General features: G+C 44.1%; 1 pseudogene; it reads right to left on the bottom strand.

The window, feature by feature from the left end:
• Positions 1–258: 258 nt before the first annotated feature.
• Positions 259–376, bottom strand: LOC144786509 (5S ribosomal RNA; annotated as a pseudogene).
• Positions 377–24,728: the final 24,352 nt, after the last annotated feature.

The raw sequence follows: 24,728 nt of genomic DNA, 5'->3' as shown, positions 1-24,728 counted from the left end.
GCCGCCGAGGAAGCAAAAGGCGAGCCCGACCCAAGTGCAGAGGGCAAGGCGAAAGCAAGCAGGCAGGAGAAACCCCACAGCACAGGGAACCCCAGGAGCAAGCAAAACACAGAGCACGAGCAGCAAGGAGCAGGGACACCACCAGAAGGCAGTGACCCAAGGGGAGAAGCACGGGTGCAGAAACCCCCACCACGCAGACCAAGGGCTAGGAACTCCCAAGGGAGGCACCCCAAAAGGGAACCAAACCCAGGCGAAGAAAGTCAGCAGCACCTGGTATCCCAGGAGGTCTCCCATCCAGGTACTAACCAGGCCCGACCCTGCTTAACTTCTCAGATCAGACGAGATCAGGTGCTTTCAGGGTGGTATGGCCGTAGGCTCAACGATGGGATCGAAGCAAAGGACTCCCACAACTAAGCATGGGCGGATTTTGCGGATCCACGATTCGTGGATTTGCGTATTCACGGATCGTGGATCCGCGAAATCCGCGGATTTTGCGGATCGGCGGATTTGGGGCGGGGCTTCGGTGCCAGGATCATCGTGCCAGATTGAACCCTGCCCTTCATATTTATTCAAGAAGACGCCACCGTTTTGTGCCATACCTCTACTCAACTGGAGTACTTCCTACTAGATAATCAGTAAGTGCTACCTCGTTGGGTAGATGTATAGTGCTTTTACTACACTACAGCTGCCTAAAGTGCCAGAGAGTTGTCTACAGCGACCAGGTGTGTGTTACTATGCAATCGCGCCGAAGGGCGCAGGGGTCCCGTGAGTGAGCTGTCATAGTGGGTAAATGGCGGGAAGACGGTGCACACCACGAGTGTGTGGGCGGGGCCAAACGGACGGGGCTTCCATGCGAGTGCACATGCCTCTTGTGTGCATTGAAGGTGAGAGACCGATAAGAGCCGCAGATAAAGATACAGAAGCTCCTGGCCACAGGAACAGCACGAGGATTGCGCTCGTGAAAGTCAAGGATGCAAAGGCCTCTGTCCAGCATCACAGCTGATTTGCGATGGTATATTAGGGAAGAAGGCACATCTGCCTAGCCTTGACAACGCTCATGATTGTTTTTGGGCCAATGAATGAGTCACTGAATTTAAGCTTCAACCAGGGCACATGCTTAATCGATATCTGAAAGTGCCTGCGGTTGAGGTTTAATTTTTGTGCCAGGACCGTCGTGCCAGAATGAACCCTGCCCTTCATATTTATTCAAGAAGACGCCACCGTTTTGTGCCATACCTCTACTCAACTGGAGTACTTCCTACTAGATAATCAGTAAGTGCTAACTCGTTGGGTACATGTATAGTGCTTTTACTACACTACAGCTGCCTAAAGTGCCAGAGAGTTGTCTACAGCGACCAGGTGTGTGTTACTATGCAATCGCGCCGAAGGGCGCAGGGGTCCCGTGAGTGAGCTGTCATAGTGGGTAAATGGCGGGAAGACGGTGCACACCACGAGTGTGTGGGCGGGGCCAAACGGACGGGGCTTCCATGCGAGTGCACAATTGCACATGCCTCTTGTGTGCATTAAAGGTGAGAGACCGATCAGAGCCGCAGATAAAGATACAGAAGCTCCTGGCCACAGGAACAGCACGAGGATTGCGCTCGTGAAAGTCAAGGATGCAAAGGCCTCTGTCCAGCATCACAGCTGATTTGCGATGGTATATTAGGGAAGAAGGCACATCTGCCTAGCCTTGACAACGCTCACGATTGTTTTTGGGCCAATGAATGAGTCACTGAATTTAAGCTTCAACCAGGGCACATGCTTAATCGATATCTGAAAGTGCCTGGACCGTCGTGCCAGAATGAACCCTGCCCTTCATATTTATTCAAGAAGACGCCACCGTTTTGTGCCTGTTGTAACTAATTTACGATGGCGCCGGCAAGCTGCCAGCGCCATCCTAAAATAGTTACTAAATTAGCTTCAACAGGAAGCTCTAATAGATAAAATAAAGCAGGCGCTCGATGACCTGCTTTATCTTATCTATTAGAGCTTCCTGTTGAAGCTAATTTAGTAACTATCTTAGGATGGCGCTGGCAGCTTGCCGGCGCCATCGTAAATTAGTTACAACAGGCCAGCAAGGCTTGAACTTTTGCCCCCGGAATCCGCCGCTCGCGGATTGCGAATTTTCGGTAAATTCGCGAGAGTTCGCGGATCGCGGATTTACCGAAAATTCGCAAAATCCGCGAGCGTAGCGGATTTTGCGCTCATGCTTACCCACAACGGACTGCCAATGCACGCATGGGGCCACGCCGTCACCCAATAGCCCCAAGCGGAGTTCCACAGATCAACTGCCCACGCTGAGGAATGAACCACAGAACCCTCAGATGAAGAGATAGACTCGCACCGTCCCGTCACCGCGCCAAGAAGCCTGCATCAGGATGCGGCACAGAGGCACGAACCCCGGCGCACAGCACCAGAGCAAGCCGAGCATACATTACACCACAGCAAGCAGGAAAGGCAAGGAAAAGACCGCTATGCGGAGCTTACCCGGAAGGAAGGCCCGTCCCACAAACAAGCCCCCCCCCCCTTCACCAGCGACAAGCGCACAGCAGGAACCACGCCAGGGCCGGGCAGGCAGCCATAGGAAATCACGGAGCGTCTTCCATGCAGCCAGGACCCAGGAAGACGCGCCCCCTCGACCCGGAAGAGAACCGGAGGCCGGCTCACCAGCCGCAAAGGGCCGGCCCGCATCCACAAGTCAGGGAAAGGAAGAACCCAGCCACCCAGCAAGCCCGGCAGGCCAGGAGGCAGGACAGCAGACACCTCGACCGCACAGCCAGGCAGCCGGACGGGGATTTCCAAACAAGGTAAGCCACCCAAGCCCAGCAGGAGCAGCACCAGCAACCACAGCAAACTTCTATCGACAGACAGAAAAAAGAACAGACGGGATGCTGGGTAAGTACTGCTTATGTACTCCCGGTGGGAGGGGCAGTATTAGGGTCCCAGCATGCCTCTGCTCTTTTTTTCTGTCGGGAGATAGTTATCTCCACTTATTCATGAATGGGACGAGGACATAAGGAACCTGGGGGTAATTAATAATTAATAATTACTTAATGAACTTTTGTCATCTGCCTACAAACCCAACATCCCTCTATAATATTATAAATTACTAATAACAATTAAATGAAAAAATGCAAATCAGTTAAAATTACAAACTATAGTAAAAAAAAACTATGAAAACAATACAAACTCATAAAATTATTATATAAGCTAATACACAGTAAATTAATTAAAAAAACAATATTCTTTACAACTATATTATGGAAAACGATATTTACAACACCGATATTCTTAACCACGATGTTACTTACCTGAAAAACTATATTCTTGACAACAATATTTCTCCATCACGATATTTTTGCTTCACAATTATTTTTTGCAGATATTTCTGTTTGCTTATATTTACAGCTCTATATTTTGCCTAAATACCTGTCTGCAGACCTGCAATGGGCATCAGTAGCAATTTTGTTAGAAGTACTATAAATGTTTGAAAATACAGAACACCGTTTAGACTTTGGTGTGTACATCACCAAACTTCTTAGTTGATCAAACCCCCACCCCACTATCTAGCAACCGCCCTCTTGCCATTTCTAGAGTTCCTTAAGGGACTGGTGGGCATGTTTTCTACTACAGTGCTTTCACCGTCAGACCAGAGGCATTCTTGACAAAATCACACAATGCCCGCTAGCAGACCATGCCGTGGCAGAGCGGCTGAAATGTTTCATGTTTTCAAAAGAGAAATCATCCAAAACAATAGTCTGTTTACTGAAAATGCTAAATCAATGCACTACACACGCTGAGTTTTCACCCAAAATATGGTAGATATTGTCTTTTACCCTGCCCAGACCACCATAATTCCCACTGTGTTTCCGGGACGGAAAAAACACAGTAGACATGTTGTTTAGTGCACTGCCCTAAAAAGGCTTGGGCTTCTGATACAATGTTGGTCACCAAATGTTGATAACTCACCCACAGAAGACAGCTCCACACTCAGAAGCACAACCAATGCTTAATTTGAGCCAGTGGTTTCCGGTGGTCCGCACTGGCACCTAATTGTCAACACCAGCCCTTATGAGTTAAGAGTTAAGAGTTGTTTATTAAATGACTGCACATTAAAATATGTAAATACCTGCGGTCCAAGCCATTTTTATGGCTTTGGGACCCGCAATAGTCAGAATTGTCACACTTGTAGGCGTGTTATGGTTAGTACTTGTGTTGGTACTTTCATTAGCCACGCTGGCAGGGGCAAAGGGTGATACACGCTGCCGTGACCTCCTGAAAACGGCCCTCGCACTTATTGTTCCACAAATTAGGCACTGAGTACAAAGGTTCTTCCACTTTTCAGAAGTGGAGAAAGTTGGGTGGAAGGAACCTCTACTTTAAAGGACACCCTGTTGCTATCCAGCTCTAAATAAGCCTTATATTTGACACAGCTCCCTTTGAGGTCAAGGTACAGAGTAGGAACACAAAACATTTAACATTATGAGGCAAAAGCTGTTCATAATCTTCCAACCTCAATCCTGTATTTCTCACCTTAGCTTCTTGTTACAGTGCTTACAGAGAAAACACGTTTGGTGCAAAACAACCTCATCCAATACCATGCGCTCCATAGAGTATACGGGCTTGAAGCATGCAGGACAGATCTCTCTAGCTGTAGGCACATTCTAAAAATTGAAGAAACATTCTCCGATTATCAGTAATAATGCATCTCAGTATGGACATCTGCATAACACCCATGAAGAATAATTAAAATTGATAGCTGACATTTTTGAAAAAACATGTATATTTAAATGTGACACAATTTTCTTGGCAAAACCTAGCATTTTTAACGAAATAAAAGACACATTTAGTTGATATTCTTTCCCTTTCTGAATGTAAGGTAAGGATAAAAAATAAGGGAACATACCTGTCTGGAACATGCCAACCTCCTGTACCTTTGTGGCACATTTTATTCTAGAAGTAAGTTACCACAGTAGTCATTATCGTTTCATGAGGTACGTTAATGAAGGTACTTCACTTGACTGCAGGCTTTCGGTCATTCACAACTCATCAACCCGCTTGAAATGTTTGAGGTAGTCAGGCTTTTCGGATTAAGGGGCCGATTAGGATCGCGGACGGACTTGAGTACGTCCGTGACCCCTGAGGAGGAGGGAACGTCCGCATGGGCTGCGGCGTTCCCTCCGAGCAGATTAGGATGCGGTCACATCCTCTATCTTTAACATTGCGGCGGATGCAGCTTCAAGCTGCACCCGCCGCAATGTTAAAAATGCATGCATCGCATTTGCATGCACAAAGCAGCAGGCACTGCGCAGTGCCTGCCACTTTGTGCATGCAAATGCAGGGGGGTACCATAGGTACCCCCCATGTGCACCCCCCACCCCCCTTTCACCCAGGGGGCCCGCAACGGGCCCCCGAAGTGAAAGTCCGTATGCTTTTCCACGGCGGAAAAGCCGCCGCAGAAAAGCATGTATTCACCACCATCCTAATATGGCTGGCGGTGTCTGATAGACACATATGGTAAAAAGGGCATTTCCAATAAAGCGTAGTTTAGCCAACATGCCTGCTTCCCATTCTTCTGTTGCCACCACAGACAGAACACAACAGTTGGGACAAGATCACCACAATAACAATAAGGATTGAAGCGTGACAGATGAGACTGACACAGTATCATTCCAGAGAGGGTTTGTGTGTTTTCATAAAACATTATAAACACAAAAATCACCATCGGAGACCTAACTGATAATTGATGTATCGAAAGAGGCTGGGCTTGTTTGCCTGTATATAGTTGCGAGACATACTTTGGAAACATCGTGGACCACCCACTAGGTAAAAGAAGTCAGAGTAATGATGAAGACAGGGAAAAAAGTACCAATTGTTTAGAGGCAGACTTAAAAGGCAAACTCCATGGAGCTCTTCTAAATTCTATGATTGAGGCTGGGATTATAGTCCTGTTTTAGCTAAGCCAATACCCAATGTTGTGCGAATCCCAGAGGTCACTATCATGGAAAATCGAGACACCAAAGAAGTCTTTATAAAGACCATAAACTATAAATGTATTATGACCTATGTATCTACTGGTCAAAACAAGGAAATCTAGTGACCATTTGGCTGCACCAATACTAGATGCAAATAGTTGTTTCATTATTGAGTTGCTCTTTCAGGGACTACAAAGGATGAACTTCAGTCCAAATTTGATTAGGTGTGTCAGACCACTTTAAAACTAACCAATGATCAGGATGTGGCAAGGTTTATTTTTATACAGAGGAACTCGACCCAAAAGTATTAGAGCTCTTGACATGTGCACCAGTTGCATTACACAAGAATGCATACATTTTATAAAGCAATTCTTAGGCAAGGGGAGATGAAGTGATTGGTCCAGAATCACAGGATGTTGAGTCGACGCCGAGACTCAAAGCAGGTTCCCCAGTTCCAAAGTTGACAGATCTAGCAGTTGTGTCACATTCTCTCGCATTTATCCTGAGTGAATCCTTTTACAAGTTATCTCCAAACCCAGCAAATCGTAAGAGCAGATTTGACAGATCCCATAGGCCCAAGAGTTCACCTACTAAAATAAATATTTCCATCCCAACACAGTGGGAAAATGAAGCGGAACCAGGCTTTTACAGATACTATGTCACATAATTTTACATTCTGGAATTGTGGTGTGCGCATCACCAGGAGAAACATCAGAAGTGGAACCTTTTAAGAAATAGATCTTGTGACAGTATAAAGCTTGATCCATCACAAATCCTTACATTGTCGAATGATCATTTCCCTTCCAGTGCATGGACTATGAAGAATCCCTTCATTGGTATAATGACCCCTCAAATTTGTTTAGGAAATAAGGCAGAGCCCTGCTTGTAATGTCAGTTTGCATTTGCTGAGACAGCCGTCCACCAACATTTTTGTTTTTCAAAAACAAACTCTGATACAAATGACCCTCACACCCAGGCAGTTGTTCCTTGGGTATGGAGGGCCATTATTTTAATTTTTCTGTCACTGCCACGTTTTCCGTGGTGGTGATGGTCAGAGAAAAAGGACATCACACTGTCAGTCCTAAATAGAGCAGGCAGTGCGATGCCCTTACTCAAATGGCCAGCACAGGCTGCTGGAGTAAGCTTTCCACTGATGGAGCCAACGAGGGAACAGGTGATGGAAAGCTGCCATTCCCTCTGATCTTCAATTGGACGGGAACCAAGAGTTTTTCAGTAGTCTTGCCTCCATGAAAAGACGACCTCCAGGTAGGTTTATAGCCCATCCTCCATTAAGGGATTATGAATGATGAGCTTTGGAGGTCTCTCCTTTGCCAGATAGGGTGAGCCACAGCTCCAACTGTGGGGAGAGTATGTGGTCTCATGGCTAGACTGCCGATTTTGGAGCTTGGAAACCAAGGTTCGAGCCTCGGGGTCGACTCCACGTACTTTGATTCTGGGCAAATCACTTAATCTACCCGTTCCAACCGAAAAAAAAATGAATGTGCCCTTGTGTAACGTAACTGATGCTCACGTAAAGTGCTCCAATATCTTCGGGGTCGAGTTCGCGCTATATAAATCTGCAAAAAAAAAGCAACTCAGTACTCATTTACATTACATTTTTTAGGCTGATGTAATATTCCATGTTGGTGTCCGGTCCAGATCCGGTCCAGGTTTTCACGCTGATTTTCGGTGAATGAGGAAGATGCCAAACTGCTGCCTCGCTGCCTTGCGCCTCACCTCCCAGGTTGCGGCTCGTTGTTTCCCGCTGTTCCGCTGTTCCGCTGTTCCGTGCTTTGACACAGTAGGGGCCCAAGAAGTAATAATTATCTTCGAGCCCCGGGTGGCCAGGCAGCTAAGAGCAAGTTTCGGCTGAATTTCGCCTCCTCCCTGCAGTGTCCTGGAAGCCGTGTCGGGTGTGAGCAGCGGGTCCAAACAGGAAGGTGGAAGCGGAGAACATTCCCTTTGCCCTCGCGGAAGAGGGTTGGTGGAATGAGACCGGGTGCGACTTGCGGGGTATGGGCAGTGAGTCTACGGTGAGTTTACGGTCATCTGTGTCAGTGTGACCGCACTACATTGATACCTAGGAAAACGTAAGAAACTTAGGAATCCTTTCCCTTCAAGAACACCAACAGACCATAAGACCTCCTGAAGGAAGGGGCAGAATTCCATATATGAATTTGTCACCTGACTGAGTGTTCTTCCCAGAGATATTTTAATTTAAGTCTTTCATTCCTCTATGTGTTTATTGACGACCGTTAGCTACGCTATGAGATTTGGTCGCATTAGGGGTCACGTGCAACTGTCATTCCATGAACAGTTACAAAAAAGGCTGAGAGTTGCCAGGAAAATGCTAACTCGCTCCAAAAAGAATCCCTGGAGGCAAATGAGTCAGCCGACGATAATGTACAGGGTAAAACTGGGTTAAATTCAAGCCCGGGGATTGCTGCGAAGGCTGTGGAGCAAATTAGCAATCCATTCTCTGTTGGAGGTGGAGGGGGGACCACCTCCTCCCAGCCAAGTATTAAGGATTTCTTTATACATAAAGATGTCATTCAGAATGAATGTAATGGTGATGTCATCATGCCCCCGTGTCAGAGATTTTGAGTAAAGACCCAGCAGTATTTGAGGACCCTATCCTCTCCAGGGAGGAGTTGAGAGATAGTGGAAACCAATTATTCTGCCCTACACCATCAATACAACCAGTACAATTAAATCAGGATACATCTGCTGCGAAAAAATCATCGTATAAAATGGTGGTTAATGCACAAGTCCATGCTGTCCCAATAAACGATCATATAAAGGTGGGGTCACAGCTTCGTGTAAAAGTTGAACAACAGTCAGCGGACACTTTTTTGGACTTATCAAGCTGTACTATGCCCTTGAATGATAGTGATGCCTCTGTTATCTGTATTGGGGAAGTGCCGGTGAACAAAGTATCCCACGTCCTTTTGATACCTGAGATGCCCGTACTTGGGGTTGACAAGGAAAGTGGGAACCTAGGAACGTCTATTCTTGAGATAACAAATTATAAGAATATTTTAGGTATATTTGGTCCAGGGATATGTGGTGATGTTCAGGTTCTGGATGATCATGCAATTTTAACTCCTGTAAAAAATGAAATTATAAATAATCATCAGGGTCCTCAGACTCTAGGTCGAGTTGATATTTCACTGAATCTTGCTGATCCCATTCTAGGTCAGCCTGATAATTCAGTGAACCCTGCTGATCTCTCATTCCTGGACAAATATGATGTTTTATCCAATATTGATGCACATACTTCAATAAATAAAAGTGCAGATGATATTGGTGTATGGAAAAGTTTGTAAAATACAATTAATGTTATAACAAGCGCACTTGACTTCCATTCGAATAAACTTGAAATCCAGGTGGATCTTTTAAATACCTTAGCTGTCTATGTGGCCGGGCTTCGACTCAAAACTGCAATCCCTGACAGGATTGGTGGGGAAGGCCCAGACTGAGGTTAAGGACCAATTGATAAGATGTACATGTTCTCACATTTTGGATAAAATGTCTTGCCTCCCAGAAATTGTAGGTTCCCTTGTGAAAGAAGTTAAAAAAAAAATGCAGGGAATCCTGTTTTGGATAGAAATTTGGTTTGTAATAGGAAAGGGGGTGATAATGAATATTGTGAAAACAAGAAGCAGCAAGAAGTTGCGGCAAAGGTGGGTCATGATAACTCTGGATTTTTAAAGGAGGTAGACAGGGAGGCTAAGGCTATTCTATGTGCAGACATACATGAAGAAGATGGCCATGTCTTGCACGGAACCAAGAATGGGAAATCATTGAGTATTGCTAAACCCCGTGCTCAAGTTCCGGAGATAGTCTAAGTGATTGCCCCCCATTATCCAAACGCTCAAGGAAAAGGTTGCGGAAAGTGCGGAATAAGGCCAGGAGGTCAGCTGCCTTAGTAGCCATAGCAGCAAAACCCATGGATTATTACCCTATATTCAAACAAGTTGTTAAAACATGTTTACCTCAGGTTGGTGTTGGAGCAGGGGGGATTCTTCTATAATATTGCCACTACCTTTGAGGGACAATGATCAGGGATCTGTAAATGGTAGTAATAATGATATTCTTTATTTATTTATTTCATTTATTTATTTATTTATTTGAAAGGTTTTATATAGCGCTGGCTAGGCCCAGAGGTATCAGAGTGCTTTACATGAGTATCAGACCATAATTGCAGGTTACATCGTTACAAAGGTTACACAGTTATTAGAGCCTGGCAACATTGTGATAAGTAAGGTCGAGACAAACAAAAAGTACATACACATAAGGGAAAAAGCAGCCATGGGGAGAGATTCAGGGGAGGGGGGTAAGAGCAGGGGAAGTGGACAGATAATGGAGGAGGGAAAGAGGAGGGGAGGGTGAGAGACACAGCATGGAAAGAGGAGGGTGAGGGTGATGGGGACACAAACCGGTAGACGAGTCAGAGCTGCGTCCAAAGTCCAGTAAGCTGTGATCCCAGGGGAAGTGGTATAATTTCCCCTCCATCTCTGTTGCGAGAGGCTCCCTATATGCAGTGGACTCTCTCAGAGGGGGTTCTGAGACTAAAAGGCCTACATACTGGATCCTTCCCCAAAAAGGGGAGAGGGAGTGCTTTGGCAAGGGGTGCCATACCATACCTCAACTGTGAGTGGGGGGAGGAGCCAAGCTCGCGTCCGAGATGGCCGCGTTTTAGCTCGGCTCCGTCTACTTTCCTGTTCGGAACATAAATCCTGCCTTTATCCTGCCCCGGGAAGAAAACTTTTTGCTGCGCTGTGGATCTAATGCGATTTACAGGCACTTACCGTCTGCTCCGGTTGTCTCTGGGTGCCGTGGATCCGGAGTTGTGCCCTCGCTCGCTTCGGGGCCTCCGGAGCGGGCTGGCCTGAGTCTCCTCGGCGGCGCCCGGACGGGGCGGAGCGCTATGGCCGGCCCTTGATGGCGCAGTGGGTTCGGCCGACGAGGCGGTTGTGCAGATAGGCCGGTTGCGGCTTTCTGGCCTGGTCCGGCGGTCCCGCGGCCTGGGGTGGAGGCGCTGCCTTCCGTTGACGGGGCTGACCGTATATGTGGCTTGTCCCCCCCCCCCCCCTTTTGTTCTCCGGTCCGGCCATTTTGAGTCCCTCCGCCCGGACTCGGAGAACGGGGCCGGTGGCATTGGGGGGCCGGCGATCCTCCTTCTTCTGGTGGCCCCCCTTCCTGCTCTGGACTTGCTTCTGCTGATGGTTGGCTGAACTCCGTTTGCCTTGCTGCGGCCCGGACGGGGGTCGGGGATCGCTGCGTCCCCGCCGGGCTTCCAAGATGGCGACCGACCCTGTATATCTCAGCCGTGCCGAGATGGGCGGCGGTGGCCCACTGTCTGGCACGGAAGCCGGATACTGTAAAGGTGTTCCTACACTTGCCGACATCCTCGCCGCCCTGCGCTCCTGGGGTGCTCCTGTGCCCGCACCCGCCGTTACCCTGAAGGAGGCTCGTTTCGCTGGGCCGTCTGAGCCCCCCCTGGCGTGGGCGGCTCCGTCGCTGCTGGGTACGGCTAGAACTGTCCTGGAAATCATGAACCCGGTGGCTGCCGTTTCTGTGGATGTGCGGGGTTCCGCTGCCCTTCATCGTGCTGTGTCCTCACCTGTGCTGTGGGTCGGTGGGCCGGGTCCTGTCCGGACCGATCTCGATGGTTCTTCCTGTCCTTCATCGCCTCGAATGGCCGACCGTATATCCTGTGCTGACTCCGCTGGGTCGGTTTTCCTCAGATTGTCTTCGGAACTGTGCCTGCTTTGTGTCCAATGGTCCCTGACTGTTCTGGATCCTCCGAGTTGTACTCGAAACATCTTATGCGGATTGACATTTGACCTCCCTGTTCTCTGCCTCCTGTTCCTCGTGGTTCGGTTCTTCGTGAGGCGAACTGCTACAGAATTGGGAAAACAAGGACAGGGATGAGACGTTCTTGCCTTTGTGGACTGTTGTCTTGTAATGGTTGGATGATCGGCCTGTAACGATATGACCATGTCGGCTTTTTGTCGTGTTCCTGGAATGTATCCTTAGAACTTTTGTCTTCCCGAGGGCTCTGTTGTTTCGGACGGGAGGGTGGGAGCCGACGATTCTGTCTGATGGCCCTCTCCCGTGTTCTTTCCTCCCTTATCCTTTTTTTCCCCCTTTTTGTCTTTATGGTTCCTTCTTGTCTCTGCTCTTCTATATTTCGGGTTCTGATTAGGGCGACAGGCACGCTGCTGGGGGGTAGGCCATAGCCTTCTGCAGGGGTGCAGGGTGGGCTTGCGGGGTGGGGGGGGGGTCTGTCTTTTTTTGGGGGGGGGGGTTTCCCCCCCCATTTTTCTCCCTTTTTTTGGTTCTATGGCTCTTGTGTGTCCTCTTTTTCGGGACGCGGTCTCAGCATGTATCCCCCTGGGGGGGTTAGTTTTGATGCACGGGCCTTTCGGTCTTACTGTGACTTTAGCTCACTACGTAGTTTTGCTCCGGTTGCTACCGGTTCCGTATATTGATTTGTGGTTTCCTGCTTCGTTTGCCACGGGGCGCATGCTTGAGGCGGCGTTCTTCTCTTCACCTTTTGTCCCTTTCTCCCCCTTTTCCCTCCCTTCCTCCCCCCTTTCGTGGGGGGGTTTTGTCCTTTTCCCCTGGGTTGTGTGACGGAGGGCTTTATATGATAAGCTTTTTTCAGTTCTGATTGTTGTGATATGTTCCTGCTGTGGTGGGTGGGCGCTGGACGGCGGGCGCCATTGTTTCTTACGGTGGGACTCCCATCCTGCCTTTATCGATACGTATTTGTCATTGTTGCTTTATCCTGTAAATTATACTGCTGCTTGTTTGCGGCCCACCACGGCCCTCCGAGACTTCCTACCTGTCTTTATCCTGTTATTCCCGTTCTTGTATTAGAAAATCAACCTTCTCGTATCCTGCTCCTGCTGGTTGCTCTATGGCTTTTAGCCTTTACTTCCTGTATGGCTTGTTGGGATATTCTGTATGTGCTTCTGTACTGTTGAACATGTTCCTTACTTGTGGTGGCCGCCCGCCGGGTTGTAGGCCCGTATTTGTGAGCATTCTCTGTACAATAAAGGTTTAAAAAAAAAAAAAAAAAAAACTGTGAGTGGCTACCTAGGAACTGTGGACTCTCTCAGCGGGTTCGCTGAGACTCCAGAGTATAAATATTCGATCTTAACCCAACAAGGGGAGAAGTAGTGCTTAGTCAAAGGGCACAAAAGGACAGGGGGCAAGGCGGTGTAAGGACAATGGGAAAGATTCAGGTGAGAGGGGTTAGGAGCAAAGGACGTAAGACAAAGAAAGAAAGTGCTAAATGGGAACAGATAGATAGATAGGAGACAATGGAAAAGCAGAGTTACAGAAATACGATGAGGGGGTTGGGCAACAAGGGGAGAAAAACTGTGCCCAAAGTCCTGCTGGGTAGGTGACGGGATGAACCAAGGCCGATCTCCTCAATAGCTGAACAGAGCAGCTCCACCAGGCATCGGACATAGTGCTCGGACTCCGCTGTCAGGATGGCGATCAGGAGTACGCAGAGATTGTCAGATTTGGGGTGGGGGGGAAATTGGTTTGAGGAAAAACCTGTGGTCCGAAGGAATTCCAGGCGCCATCTTGAGGTCAGGCACAGTCCTGATAGGATTATGTAAGGAAGATTTCAGTTAGGACTCTTGGAAGGCAAGACAGTTGATAGGGATCACACGTCAGGCTTCCTACCGAGAGCATCTCCACAGTAGAGCCACCATCTCAGGTATCAGTGAACAGGTCAGTCCAGGTAGATCAGACACGTGCACATCCAAAGGAAATTGTTTAAATGTTTAAATGTCGCTGGCATACAACTTGGATAGCCCCTCCCACCGTCCTGTGCCACCTCGCACCTCCACCTTCTCTCCTCAGGGGTCTCGCTGCTCTTTCTAGTGTCTTGTGCAGGGGCTCTAAATCTTCCAGGCCCTGTGCGAGGTCTCACCAATAACAATCATCGGTCCAGCCCATTCCAATCAACGTCCTGGGCTCCCTTCCCCTGCTCCGTGCAGTCGGTATGCATGCTTCAACTCTCCTATGGTGCTGCACCTCAGTAGGCACTCCATCTCACCCAGCTGGGGACCCAAAAGCCTTCACCCCTCTCAGGGCCCACCAAAGACTCCGATACAGCTGCTGGGAGGGGGCTCTCTACTTCTCTAGCGCCCTCCGGCACGACTGCTGCTGATGACCGCACCATTCACCAGGCAGCCCGGCCGCTCCGCCCGCTTCACACTCCCCGCTGCCCCCGGCTCACTTCCCTACCATCACGGTGTCGGAGTGGTCCCTCTTCGGCACTCGCATACTCCTGTGGCATCAGTACTCCCTTCAGGTCACTTCCCTCCGAACTTCTCCGAGGTTTGCGAGCTTCGTAGCCCATCTTAGCTCACAGGCGCCATCTTAAGTGCCGCCTCCAAATTCCTCAGCATCGCCGGTCTCAGTGTTCCTGAGCGTTTGTTCACAGGTCGCCTCGTCCCTGCCTGCTCGCTAGTTCCAGAGGGGGGGGCAGCTACCGATTCCTCTGCGTTTGGAGGTGCCGGGGGCTCAGGATGATGTCATACGAGCCATATGACCAATTGGTCATAAACCAAATGGCTTAATAAAATCGGATCTGGAAATTATTAGTAATGAAGGGGTGACTTGGTTGGACAATATACCCCAGGGGCCAGGATTTTTGCCTAAAGAACAAGTTGTCGATACCCTGAAGTGGTCAAATACTGTAGAAACGCTAGAAACTACCATTGCCCAGAATCTATCTCCATTAAATATATCTACCAATGCCCAGAGCCTATTTCCATTGGAAATATCTTCAGGATCTACTTTGCCAAAAGATAGTAACTCAGGTATATTAGGCTCCCTGTGTGGCAGACAGGATTATAGTTGCAGTAATGATGGGGTGCCTAGGTTGGACAATAAACCCCCGGGCCAGGATTTTTGCCCAAAGAACAAGTTGTCAATACTCTGAAGGGTTAAATGCTGTAGAAATGCTAGATTCTACTAATGCCCAAAGTCTATCTCTATTAAATATATCTTCCAAATCTATTCTATCTAAAAATAGTTACCTAGGTATATCAGGTATATCCCTGTGTGACAGAAAAGAGTATAGCAGTGGAAATGGGACACCAAACTAGTAATGCATCCCCTGTATAATCCCAGGGGTTTTATAATAGCCTGAATCGGGGTTTAATCTTGAAAATTATCTTTACTCTTCCGGACTTAGCGTTTATTAAACCCCCTGATTTGTTGTCAGTACAGTTTAAACAGGTGCAGCCTAACACTCTTCGAGAGTCTAATATTACAACTTGGTCCTCAAATGATATTGTTACTAAGATTTTAGGATCAAGTTTGTATTTCCTTTAATGTGGAATTAAGGTTGAGATCTGGGCTGGTGTACAATATCCCTCGATTTTGAAGGTATTGGCACTTAAGGCAGATAAAGGTTGCAAAACAGTAGAAAACGAGAAGCCAAAACCTGTACTCAGAGGAGCAGCAGGTCCATTAAATAATCAATCTTGCAGTTCTTGTTTGCTGATCACCAATCCCCAAGCAGGTGGTTGGCTCTGTGAGTGGCTACCCAAAAATAAAGTGCGAATTGAGGACTGGTCTTGGCTGCCAGCATCATTGGCAAAGGTGACCCGTGGAGATATTAATTGAAGAACTGAAGCTCCAGATGTTAATGAAATAAGTTTACTCTCACAGAATGTCCACTGATTAAACCATTATTTAATGGCCGACCCAGATACGATATTATTCTTAAACTCATTTTCATTTCTATTATTCCAAGAAACATGATTCGAACACATAACCTCTTAGTCTGGATTTGATGAATATAGTATTCCGGCAGTAAAAACAAAAAAAATTTAATGTGCAAAATGTGGATTGGCGTGTTATTTTGCAGCCGACTTAAACCTCGTAGTGGATGTGGTAGATTTCAATTTGGGTTGGCTACAATGCCTTGTGGTAAATACCACTGATTTAAGTATAATTATTCTTAATGTGTATTTGAGTGCCAGTAAAAACAAGTCTGCATAGATGTATATCCTGCGGGATGTACTGAGCACATTAATAGGCCAATTCCAATCTAAGACGGTGCGAGACTTGGGAGTCATTTTCAATGCTACCTTGTCACTGGAGACGGAAGTGAATAAGACGGTGGGGTGCTGTTTTGGAATTTTTAGAGCATTGAGAAAGATCCTTCTGTTGCTTCCCATCTTGGTCAGAGCCTTGATAGTACGAGGCACTATTTTAGGCAGACTTGGCTATTGCAACGCCTTACTGCTGGAGTCTCCCAAATATCTGATTGAGCGACTGCAACATGTTCAGAATACGGCAGCGGAATTAACTCTGTCTAGACCATGAGGCTTTTCTGCCTCAATGTGCCTAGCTGAGCTACACTTGCTCACGGTGCGGCAAAGATTATATTTCAAATCCCTATGTATAGGCTTTAGGGCTCTGCATGGATTTGGTCCTAGGCCGCTAAAGAAGAAATTGGTCTGGTACATTCCCACCTGGAGCCTCCGATCCTCTTCTGCCTGTCTGGCAAAGGTCTCCAGATTCAACAGGGTCAGACTTGGAGGAAGAACTTTTAGTATAGCCACTGCGAAACTTTGGAATGAACTGCCACTTGAAATCAGACAATGTAGTACCTTGTCCTTGTTTAGGAAAAGGATCAAAACGTGGCTGTTCCCCAGAAATTGATCCTGTCGTCTCTGAGTACTGCCCATTTTAGGCTCTGTCCTCCTCGCTCTACGTTGGTCTGTGTTCACATATCTTTAACGCCAGAGTAGGGTGTTTGTTGCGGTCTATAAATGCTATATACAATACAATACAATTCCCGGATGCTGGCTTAATAGTATCAGGTGATTTTAATTTGCAATTAAGCTGGTTTTCAGATTTTAATTGTAAGTCTGGAGGTCTGGCAAAAGAATCCTGTGACATTATGTCTGATGCTGGAGGCTGGAGTCAGCCAGTTAAAAGAAAAATCTAGGTTCACTCCCACGTTTAAGAATTTCAAACAATGTTCAATCATTGATTATACATATATTTCAGTCAATTTGATGACTATAGTCAAATATGTATGACTGTAAGGCAATTTGTAGGCCAGAAAGTGATCATAACTCCCAGGTGGTAAAATTAAATTTTTCTATTAAGAGTCACTCCAAATCTAATGTTCTTCCCAATGTGGCATGCTCTGCATATAACCTGAGGCGGCTGGTATGGCATTTACAAAGAGAAGGAAATTATGCAAACACCTGAGGAATTGATTAAGGAATGTGACCTGGGTTTTCAAGACGATATGAATATGATTAGGCTGTGGGGTTTTATGTTTAAACCTATAATAACTGATAAAACCCCACTGAAAGAAAAATAGCCCTCACCGGTGAAAACATATAAACACTGAAAAAACACCTGCACAACCACAAACTAAATGCCATTCAAAGAAAGGAAAAAGAAAGTGAAAGAGTCATTTTGTTCTTACTGAAGGGGTCAATAAAATGTAACTTTGTTATACAAGCTAGCAGTAAGAAAGACTGGCTAACATTATTCTGCTTGAGTTTTGTTCTTTAGGGATGCCACTAAAATATTGTTTCTTATTCCTTTTACTTTTTTCAGTTTTATGGCCTTTGGTCTAAAGATGCAGGGTTTAGTTTCACGTTTTAGGTTTAGTTTAATTATTTTATAAACTGTAGACAATCCGAACATATCAAACTCACATTTTATATTTTGGCTGCATTATATTCTTTCACTGATAGGTAAAATGGCTAGTTTCATAAAAATCTTTCCTAATATGTGTCATCACATTTGCCCACAGAGAATGGGTAAAAGCCCTTAATACATCAGACCATAGTTTCTAGTGGGTCAGTATTGATAGTAGGTGAATTGCCAACACCTCAGGCTTTAAACATTAAATGCAAGGTATAGTGACAAGTATATATATCACCAAGCATCTGGGATAGTGGTGAAAACGTGACACCAGACTTTTGGAAAACATGGAACGCAGTGTCACTTGTTATGCTCTGCAAAAAAGGTTCTTTCCAAGTTCAACAAAGATTGGAGTGATATTGTTTGTATTTGTAGTGATTCAGCTACGTATATATAAAAAAATTGTGTGATGACCTGTCAAAATTGAAACCCGAGCTGAAGTGATTCCCTGTAGGAGATCCTTGCCACTTGTTAGATGGTATGCTGAAAGCATCTTTACAATCTTCAGAGTTAATGAGGGATGCTATTGACTTTGTAGTCCATTCTGGTGCACTGTTTTCTTATGCCCAGGAACTAAAAACGCAAATATTTATCATTTCGTGCTTTATGTGGCATCAAAGAAAGAGTCATCCCAACTGTGCCCCTTAGCTGATGGTTCTCAGCCCAAGGGGCTATGAATGCTGAGAGGGCCTTTTCACAGAAGTTTACATGGGAAGGAAAGCGCGGGCGCACATGACCAAAGACTCACTGAAGAAGTATTGTATGGTGTACTACAATAATATTAATTTGCAAAAATCTGCCAGACCTATTTAGTGTATAAAGGAAATCGGAAGGAACTTAAGAAGTCCTACAAACAAGAAGTCTGGAAAACCAAACTTAAACATCCAACTGGGCTATGGAATAGTTTATTATCCGCCTCAAAGCAAAATAATGCAAAACAATGTTGGCCAATTATTAATAAGCTCGAAAGGGGAGGCTGTACGGCTTTCTCTGTAAATATAACAGAATTCAGTTGGGTCTCGTTTATAGCCAATTTGTATGGCCCACCGGTCCAGATGGAAAATCAACCAGATATATTGGTTGGATGGGTGGAAAATATTATTTTACCAATCAATGTAGGGAATGGTGAGTGTCTGGAGTTGAATTCCATAGATCATTTTATTGACTCCAGTCCTGATCCAAATTTTGACTTGGGAATTCCGAGTTGTAATCACATATTGACTCGGTTAAGAAGGCTTCGAGCAAATGGTGCCCCTGGACCTAATGGGCTACCTAATGCCATGTTTCATGCTAATGGTGACATGTGGGCAGGTATTTTGTACTATCTATTTAGGGAAGTGTTGACATTGGGGATTGTCCCAGAATCATGGCAAGGCAGCATACTGCAACCCATTTACAAAAGTATCCAGGTGGCTAATCCCGCTAACTATCTTTTAATTTCACTTACTGATGTCGATGCAAAGGTGTTCGCTTCTACTCTTTTAATAGAATTGGAAGATTGGGCTATGCAGGAGGGCATTATTCCCTTTAATCAGACTGGTTTCTGGAAAGGACAATCCAGTACCACAAACCTGTTGGCTTTAACCCTACGTGCGGAGAGGGCTGCCTCAAATAAACAACATTTATATATTGCTTTTATTGATCTTAAGGCAGCCTTTGACTCTGTGCCACGAAACTTGTTATGGAAAAAACTGTTAGATTGTGGCATCTCAAGTAAATTGTTGAAGGCTATCATTCTTTTGTATACAGATCCTTGGGTCCAAGTTAAATTGGGCGATGGCAACTCATTATCAAGGAAGATTAGGACATATAATGGCCTAAAGCAGGGTTGTGTTCTTGCCCCCTGTATATTTGATCTATAGTTATCTCATCTTTCCCTGCATTTGGATGTTGTTAATGGGCAATTGCCTAGGATGGGGGCTGCAAATTAGTTACCTCCAGTATGCCGATGATACTATACTCATGAGTCTTACGCCTATCAGCCTACAAAGACTTATAACTGACTTTGATGACTATACTCAACCGAATGGTCTTGAACTGAATGTCCAAAAAAACAAAGTGATGAAAATTGGCGTAGTTAAACAGAAGTTTAATTCCTGGAAGGCCAGAGCAGGTATAATTGATGTTGTTAAGACGCATAGATGCTTAGGGGTGGTGTTTGATAACCGTGTGTCTTTTAAATTTCGTCTTAAGGATCTAAGGGCTAAGGCTGTGACCTTAATCCATGCTTTTAATTGTTAAAAAAATAATTGAACTGTCAATCGTATGATTTTAATCTTAAAGTAATCAAAGCCAAATTACAACCAACCCTCATATATGGTTCTCCCATTGCGAGAGGTAAAGATGTCAAGGTGCTTGACCTATTGGTCGTCAAGGTCTTCAAAGCAACTTTTGGGATTGCCAAATCAGTGTGTCAGGCAGGAATAAGATTAGAGTTTGGTCTCCAGAGACAGAGCCGGGTATCAAAAGGAGCTTTTATTAAATGTATGGTTGCATCGTCAACTTCAGCACCCGCATCCCTAGGGGCCATTTGTTGGCAAGAAACAGACAAGTCTCTCTATGCAGCTAAATGGAGATCTTAGATTTTAACTTCCCTAAGAGACATCGGTCTGCAAATTGCACTGCAAGATCTGAAAATGCCCAATTACAAGTTAGTTTTAAAAAATCATATTAAAGCTGAATCTCATAATTTGGATAAAAATGCACTAGCAGAGAAAAATTATGCATGGTATGTGATTAATTCATACCAATCCCTGCGTATTCAGCCGTATCTGAATGTCTTCTTTTCAGCGAAGATTAAAAATACGTTTTTAAGGTCACGCATGAGATTAAACCCAACAAAGGAGGGCACGCAATCCTCAATCATGCAGTGGTTGGATTCCAACTGTAGGCTTTGTTGTTGGCCACAGGAAACACTAGTCCATATAGTGTGTGTGTGCCCCAATTTGATTAATCTTCGACGTAGTTTTGAGACCATTTTTTCAGATGAGCGTGGTGAGATCTGCTCGGCCAGCTTTAATCATGTCACTATCAGATGAATCGATCCCATTACTATGTCAATTGGTAAAAATGTTATTGGCAGCTGAAAAATGTCTGACATAATAAGATAGTTGTCTACTATTTTTATGGCTGCCGACTAATAGTGCTACGCGGTCCATACTTTTATCATTTGAATATTATGTTGTAAGGGTGACAATCTGAAATGTAATAATGGATGTGTCACCATACAAGAAATTGATGCATTTTAATCTTGTTTTATATGACGGTTGTTGCAATAATTGCACAATAGCACTTTGAAATGTAATTTGTGCACAAAATGTATAACAGAAACCTCCTTGTCTCAGTTAATGTTGCACTTTATCATTAACACTTAGTAATACAATATGTATAATGTTTTGCAGTAGAAATGAATGGCTATTCGTTAGTATATTTTTCCGTTATGCACAAGGAAATAATATGCTGCACACACCAACATTTTAAATTTTAAAATGTGCACTATGACTATGTAATTAATGAGGTTGGGAGGCTAGATCTGAATTTACTGATACATTTTAACTTGTCCATATGGGACAGTTTTTATGTGAAGGGAAAATGTTTTGCCTGTAATTCATTTTTTAATGAATAATCTGCTTTTAAGATTGAGATGTGAAGATGCTGTGATTGCAATGATTTTAATTAATCAAGCAATAAAGATGTTAACTTTCAAAATATTTCATTTAAACTGAGGTGAAAGAATGGGAAGCTTACATGGATCCCCAAGTAATGGGCTATTTTACCTCCATTGTCCTACTTCACCATAGCTCTTACCTCAACCCCTGTAGCAGACACCGATGAGAAACAAGCACTGGCAAAGCCAGTCGGTTTGACTTGTATTTTCATTGCTTACAAAAATATTTTTTTTTTATAGGCAGCTTGCTGTGGTGAAAGAAAAATAAAGAATATTGTTTTCTAAATGAAATGCATTAATGAGATACAGAATTGGCTGAATCATCATTCAGTGTACTTTTGAGTTGTAAAATAGTCCCTTCTGAATTGCAGTACAATACTTCCAAAGGAGGCAGAAAGATACATCAAACAGCCAATAGCATGAAGTCAGAAAGTATTACTCTTCTGGGTGGAGCCAAAGTTCACTCTTTGAATATATTAAATAATTATTAGCAGATGCCTGCAGACAGCTGTGCTGTCAAGCCAGACCTAAAAAAAATCTTGCAGTACAAGTGTTTACACTTTAAGGGAGGGCAGCAGAGGAGATAGTGGCAGTGTGGGGTAACTGCTCCCCTTTGAGTGTGGGCATGACAAAGAGAGCAGATGTTAGCCACTCCCTATCTATGGTGTCCCTCTTTTCCTCAGTGTGAATATTATTTTTCTTCAGTCTTCTTTTTTATCTATTTTTACATTTGTGTTGAGGAATGAGATGAATAGCCTGTGTATGAATCCAACGGTGAAGCTTTCTTCCTCCTCCTCTGTCATGCCTTTCCAAGCTCATAACCTCATTCTCTACAAACAACGCCAAGAAAAAAACACCCTGACTTGAGGCTGAGAAGCACATGCACCATGAAGTAGGACAACAAAGGAAGATTGGTGTTGGGGGAACCGTTTTTTTCAAGGATGAGAATGGGCTACTATTGTTACTGTTGACCTATCCATGGTATCCCCCATTTACTGCCCATGACGAATTGGTGCCCCTGAGGATTGCTCTGTACTTTGAAAGTGGACCACTAAGGATGTGGTAAATGACTCCTTTTTTAAGACTGAGTGTTGAGAGTACGGCTTTCAACTAAAGTGGTGGGATAAGGTCCTAGATCTTCCACCACTCCCTTGCAGTCTTAACTAGACCACCATCACACAAGATGAGATACTAAAAAGGGAGTGGACTTTGGAATGTGAGTTCTTGCTCTCAAAACACAATACACTTCTCACCAGCTTTGCCACCCACCACAGCTTAAAAAATAGGAACCCTGTGGTTGGCCTCACAGCTTCCCCAGGCATATGGGGCTGCAAGTTCAGGGATGGGAGTCTCTCAAATGGCTGGCAGGGAAAGACACAGCTCCACCGTGGTACTTGGGTTAGTGGTTTAGGTTTTTACCTGCACTTTATTACTACTAAGCAGCAATTCCAACTCAATAAATGAGGGGGCTGGATGGGAATATATATATATATATATATATATATATATATATATATATATATATATATATATATATATATATATATATATATATATATATATATATATATATATATATATATATATATATATATATATATATATATATATATATATATATATATATATATATATATATATATATATATATATATATATATATATATATATATATATATATATATATATATATATATATATATATATATATATATATATATATATATATATATATATATATATATATATATATATATATATATATATATATATATATATATATATATATATATATATATATATATATATATATATATATATATATATATATATATATATATATATATATATATATATATATATATATATATATATATATATATATATATATATATATATATATATATATATATATATATATATATATATATATATATATATATATATATATATATATATATATATATATATATATATATATATATATATATATATATATATATATATATATATATATATATATATATATATATATATATATATATATATATATATATATATATATATATATATATATATATATATATATATCCACTGTGCCGAAATGCATCCGCCGCCACCAGATTGCCATTTGTTTGATTAAAGCCCCTCCTTACACTTCCCCTCTGGGCTGCTGCGTCTTTTCTTCTTTGAGGAGGGACTTTCCTGTACATATACATATATATATATATATACAAAAAACGCTCTCCCTCCAAATGTCGCTCCTCTTTCCCTCGGGTGCCTCCTTACCGCACGGCGGAGTGCGTTAATATATAGAAAAACACACAGTCCCCATATCCCCGGACTGTTTAAACAATTAGTAGTCCTTACGCCAGGTTTATTTTCTTGGGTGTACACTTATCCAGTACAACAAACGCGTTTCGGCGTTGCCGCCTTCGTCACTGACGCGTTTGTTGTACTGGATGAGTGTACACCCAAGAAAATAAACCTGGCGTAAGGACTACTAAATCTTTGACTGGAGTGTCCTTAATTGTTTAAACAGTCCGGGGATATGGGAACTGTGTGTGTATATGTGTGTGTGTATATATATATATATATATATATATATATATATATATATATATATATATGTGTGTATATGTATATGTATTAACAAAGTATCCCCCTGCGAGGACGCCAGGAGCTCTGAAACGAGTTGGGCTATTTATTTGAGATGGCCGATTTTATGAAATACACGGAAGCTGCTTTAATGTGCAGAGTTCGACTGTTTCCTCAAGTGCGTCCTTGCAGGGGGATACTTTGTTAATACATTTGTTTCAGCCTGTCCTGGCCAAGGGGACTAAACTACCACCAGAAATATTGGTGGGCTCCGGCACACAGACTGCCTGATTCAGCACCTGGCAGGTTGTAAACTGGATTCACCAAGCAGTCCGAGACTTGTGGCTCACCAGAGAGCGAAAATGATGCAAATTAAATAATGTTTAAGCGGCTGAATCCACCGAAGGATATGATTATTGAAGTGGTGAAACAACGAGTCCCAGAAGTCTGTTAACATTAATTTGCCCACCAGAGGGAGTGACCTGAGGTTATTTAAAAGTAATGAGAGACTCGGTTTCCACTTCACTTCCAGCCCGATGACATTGCAGTGAGCCCGTGAGCAAGGAGCAGGAGCTATGAAACACGTTGGGCTATTTATTTGACAAGCTCTGTGATGGCCGATTTTATGAAATAAACGGAAGCCAGTGCTTTAAATGGGCCGGTACTCACCGGTACTGAGTACCGGCACTTCGGAATTTTCTGGCCCTCAGTGCCGGCACTTCTTATTAGGCAGGGAAGAGTACCGGTACCCTAATAGATGGCACCTCAGGCTCCAG

This window comes from Lissotriton helveticus, chromosome 10 (assembly GCF_964261635.1).
Source record: "Lissotriton helveticus chromosome 10, aLisHel1.1, whole genome shotgun sequence".
NCBI classification, from domain to species: domain Eukaryota; kingdom Metazoa; phylum Chordata; class Amphibia; order Caudata; family Salamandridae; genus Lissotriton; species Lissotriton helveticus.
Note: the sequence above shows the minus strand (reverse complement) of the source record. Positions and strands in the feature narration are given on the sequence as shown.